This window comes from Carassius carassius, chromosome 2 (genome assembly GCF_963082965.1).
Source record: "Carassius carassius chromosome 2, fCarCar2.1, whole genome shotgun sequence".
NCBI lineage: Eukaryota > Metazoa > Chordata > Actinopteri > Cypriniformes > Cyprinidae > Carassius > Carassius carassius.
The window spans coordinates 21,584,071-21,589,413 of NC_081756.1; the positions used below are offsets into that span (position 1 = coordinate 21,584,071).

At 46.7% G+C, this 5,343-nt stretch overlaps 1 protein-coding gene across 1 annotated transcript in view; it reads left to right on the forward strand.

Moving 5' to 3' along the window:
* LOC132106558 (dipeptidase 2-like) overlaps window positions 1-5,343 on the forward strand; it is a 436,558-nt gene that overhangs the window by 74,257 nt on the left and 356,958 nt on the right. The window lies entirely within an intron of this gene.

Below are 5,343 nucleotides of genomic sequence, written 5' to 3' on the forward strand. Positions count from 1 at the left end.
ATTACGACACCCGGCTCTGTCTCAATGAGGTGCTGAATCAGGTCAGTATGACCAGGTAGGTGCAAAAACACGTCCGCAAATTCCACCTGCAACCGCGCAATGTCAGTGAGCTGCAAGGGCGAGAGGTGATCTCGCCCTAGGGCCAGTGCGAGGGATTTCTCTTTAGGAACCGCCTCTGACCTCGCGCACAGCAAATAAGAGGGGTTCTAGCCAACGGTCCCAATTTTTCGCGTCTTCCTGTACGAACTTCCGGATCATGGTTTTCAATGTGCGATTAAACCGTTCGACCAGGCCGTCCGTTTGTGGGTGATAGACGCTGGTACGCACCGCTTTAATGCCCAACAATCCGTACAATTCGTTTAACGTGTGTGAAATAAACGCGGTGCCCTGATCCGTGAGAATCTCCTTTGGGATTCTCGATTAAACAGGGCGTCCGCCACACTCTTTGCCGAGATGTTGCGGAGTGCCACTGCTTCAGGATATCGTGTCGCGTAATCCATTAAGAACAACATGAAACGATGTCCCCGTGTCGATCGTTCTAACGGCACGATGAGGTCCATACCAATTTGCTCGAAGGGGACCTGCACTAGGGGAATAGGGCGCAAAGGCGCTTTTGGGATGGCCGGTGGGTTTACCAACTGACATTCCCGACAAGACGCGCACCACCTGCACACGTTCTCGTGAATGCCCGGCCAAAAAAATCGGGTCGTTAGCCGATTTAGTGTTGCCGTTACTCCTAAGTGTCCCGCCATAGGATTACAGTGCGTCGTCTGGAAAAGCATTTCCCGACGGCTCCGAGATATTAACAATTGGGTAGTATCTTCTTTTGTCTGAGCGTCGCGGGTCACTCGATACAACCGATCCTTGATAATGGCAAAATAAGGATGGGCTAGCGGACGCTCAGGGTGGAGGACCTGCCCATCGATAGAACGAACCTGCTCCAAAGCATGTTTGAGTGTCTCGTCCTGGGATTGTTCCAGGGGAAAGTCATCGCGACTGGAAAGGTTTAGCCTCACCACGCCGCTCGGATCCCCTGAGACCGCCCCGCTAGGTCCTGGTACAGATTCCCCCACCTGCGCGCTCGCCCCGCCCCCCGGCCGGTTCTTTCCCCCGACGGCATCCACTGTCAAACACCCCAATAAATGCTGAAACGCTGGCCAATTAGTTCCCAAGATTAGCGGATGCCGGAGGCGCGGACTAACGGCCACCTCCACATTATGCTTTTGGCCCCTAAATTTAATGGCTATGGCCTTTACGGGGTATTCCACTATATCCCCGTGCACACACCTCACCTTAACCATGCGGCCCGTATCCAATGCCCCGGATTGTATCAGGCTTAGATGGATGAAGGTCTGGTTACAACTTGAATCCACCAAAGCCTTATAGGTACCCCCCTTAATACTCACGGGTATTTGTTACATCCCGGCTTGATCGGGGGCAGCCCGCAGGTCGTCCGGGATTCGGACCAGTGTCCCCACCTCCATAACCGAGCACCTATCCACAAAGTGGCCCAGATCCCCGCAATGCCAGCAGGCCAGCCCGGGCCTCCCCGCCACCCTAGTGGCAGGAAGTGGGTCAGGGGATTGGTGATCCCCATCCTCCAGCGGGGGCCGGGCCTTGGTGGCCCCACCCAACGGGACCTAGGGAGAGGGACAGATTTTTGGGCAGGGGGGAGGGGGGAAGGGGGAGACAGGTGAAGAGAGTGAGAGAGAGACAGAACGAAGGGGCTCGCCGACCCCGGAGCACGCCGCCAGCTGGTCTTCCGCCAGTTGGATGGCCAGATCCAGCGACGCCGGGCGGTGGCACTGGACCCACTGGGCGGTCTTCTTTGGGAGGCGGGAGATGAACTGCTCCAGCACCACCGCATTGATGATGGTCTCTGCGTTGCTGCCTCCGGCCAACAGCCATTTGCGGCACGAGTCCCGGAGCTGCTGTACCAAAACAAAGGGTCGGCCCGCTTCGCTCAGCTCCAGCGACCGGAAGCGTTGCCTGTGTTGTTTGGGGCTGAGGCCGACCCTCTGGAGGATGGCTCTTCCCAGGTTGGCATAGACCAGGAGGTTCGGGGTGGGCAGTTGTTGTGCCGCCTTCTGGGCCTCCCCGACAGCAGTGGGATCACCCGGACGGGCCAGCTGTCCATCGGCCACCCACATGCCTCTGCCGTCCTTTCGAAAAGGTCCAGGAACGCCTCTGGGTCATCTGTGGGCCCCATCTTCGTGAGCGGCATGTGGGCACTGGGGGAGGCCGTACCCATCCGACCGTCCCGGTGCAGCAAGCTCCGGAACAGCTCGTGGTCCTCCTGCTGGACCTGCATCATGGCCTGGAACCGGTGTTCATGGTCGGCCCGCAGATCCAGCAGGGCTTTGTATTGTTCCTGATGCAGGCCCACGAGCGATGTTATAATGTCCGCAAATGGCGAAGTCGATGGCGAAGTGAGACTGCATGGCGGAAGTATTCTCCTTCGGCACCAGTGTGGTAAGGTTCAGATGATCAAAGAGGAAGGAGACCGGGATCGGCGTTCTGAGGCTCGTGGGTAATTATTGATCAAAACAAAAATAAAGTCGCGCCACATGCGCACACGTTCAAACGTCTTCCATGCTAAGTTACTGCTGTCTGCTTCGAGGTTTCTCCAGCTCGTCTCTGCTCTTTTCCCCCACGAGTCCTCAGCTCTCTCGTCCTTTGCCGGTTGTCGTGCCGCTTAAATACCGGTTCCCCACGCCAATCACTGCAATGAGATCCAGCTGTTAATTGTCTCTCACCTGAACCACTTACCACCGCTCGTCATTCGCTCTCCCGTTGCAGACTTCACTAAACCACGCCTCCCCCGCCACAATGTTTTGTACTACTGTACGTATAAGTGAACTCAAAAGTTAAATTAACAAAATGAAGTGCCCCCAAATGAACTATTGAATTGCCTTTTTTTTTAAAGCACTCATTTGCCAATCCCAGTGCTTAATGTGGAAATCAGTGAATCTATAATTACTGCTGTCGAGTTTACTCTGTGCTATGATTACTTTAATTTGAAAGCCTCTTTGCTGTTACTACTAAATACATAACCAAGCTGGACAGTCAGAGGAGACATTACACAACCTTTTAAACCCGAGGAGATGGTGACATACTTGGCCTTAATTTTAGTTGTCACAATTAATAAGAATATTCATAGAACCATTTATAAAAAAATATTTAGATTTTAAGTGTATTGACAAGTTGATGCTTCCTCTTTAAACTGATTTGATTTTTTGAAGCACATTCACACAGGATTCAGAGGAGATCTCTGTTATTTGGTGAACACCCTCCAAGCTGTCAGTCTCGCTGTTTTTTTTGGCTCTTGAGGGCTTCCTGAGTCAAACATGTCTCAGGTTTGGAACAAGAACATAAGTCTGCAAGTTCTGACTTAAAGGAGTGTTTGTCTCTTCTTAAAAGTATTAAGATGGAAAAAAAGTATCTTGAAAATACAATGGATGTTATGTGTTTAGTTTAATTCACTTCCAGTGAGCTTGACTTGCACTGTGATCTCATGACTTATACTGAGACCAAACTGCTAGATAGTAACAGTTTTTGTTAATGTTGGAAAGGATGTTGTTAACAGATAAATTGATATTTCATAAACACCATTGAGCAAATGAACTTTCACCCATTTTTGTTTCTTAATGACGTGCACTTGCTTACGTGAAAGACACGTGTCATGCCTGATGGCAAATAACCTTGGGAAAAATACTGTTCATATCTCATTTCCTCTTGAGTTCAATCTCTATAAATGTTCTTAGTGTCAATGTCATGCACTTTTGATACAAAAACATTTCAAAACCATTTTTTTCCACTCTTTCCATCTATAATATAACTTGAGTTAGTAAAACACACTAAAATTAAATTAACTAAAACAGTGATAACATGTCCTTGACACTTAAGATGTGTCAAAAGGCCTTCACTGAAGACAAACCACTAAACATTTGTACCGGAAGCATGCGTGCTATGTAGCTTTAAACAAACCTATGCACTTTTGTAGCTGGTGTCTTTCACTGACAAACAGCAAGTGAGCTTCCATTGCCAAACACTGGTCTGGTGTAATAATGAGTAACTGTCGTTACCTTTCCTTCTGCATTTCTGAGGCAGTTTTGAAGCAATATCAAAATAACCCCACTGAACAGACCAATGTAGAACATGTTATCAGACTAAACAGCTGATAGGAATGTGTGATTGTTTCCTTTGGACAGTCTGAACTACCAGAACGTCTTCAAAAGCTTTACAAAAGGCTTTCTGATTTAATGGACAGTTATTACGTCAGTTCATGTTTTGTATAACATTTTGTATAACTAAAGCTACAAAATATCAATTGAAATATTTTTATTTCTTTGTTTTCAGTTTGCAGTTATCACAGTAGCTTGCTTAGTTTAATTTAGTTTAGTCAGCCTGCTAAATATCACGGCAGTGGTATTTAACAGAGGGCCTCAGCAAACTTTCAAAGGGCCACAGTGTGAATAAAAAATTAAAATAAAATAAAAACGTAATCTGAATGAGTATTTTCCCCTCATTACTTGGGAATACCTGAATCAGAATCTTGAATTATGGAATCACAAAATGAATTGTTTTTATATATCAACACTGCCAGTTTCTGTTAATGGAAACAACAACAACATTGTCATAATTACAACAGAAATATTTAACCAGTATGAGCGGTCATCAATTATTGTGTTTGTGAAGTCAAGCCTTCAGGTCAAAAAGGCTGAGCATTATGCAATTTAGCACAGGGATAATAAGAAAAGCATTTTGATTAGCTAGAACTAAATATTAGCATTAAATGACTTTGAGTATGCTTTAGAACAGGGGTCAACAAACTCAGTTCTGCGGGACGGTGTCTTGCAGAGTTTAGTTCCAACCCTAATCTAACATACCTGAACCAGCTAATCAAGCTCTTAGGTATACTTGAACCTTCCAGGCAGGTTTACTGAGGGGGGACAGAGTTTGGTGACCCCTGCTTTAGAAGCAGCTATAGATTTTGGCCTACTTTCTTTTGTAATTTTGTAATTTTTATTATTTGAATCACTTATGCCAAATTAGAGATCATCAGAGTATTTCTTTTACATTTTATTTTAAAGGGGGGGGGGTTACAATGGTGTTTCGTGTATTCAGAGTTGTTCACAGTGTTAAAGAGATGGATTCTCATGCAAAACATGGCCAAAGTTTTAAAAAATAATTTAGAAGAATGACTGAGAATTTCTGTGCTGAAAATCTTACTTCCAGTTGGTACAAGTTTCGGCTGTTTTTTTTTCGATCGTTGATCTAATGACGTAGCCGAGAACGGAAGTCCTTATATGAACATTTCTTTCGGAAAAGCGCGACCGCGCA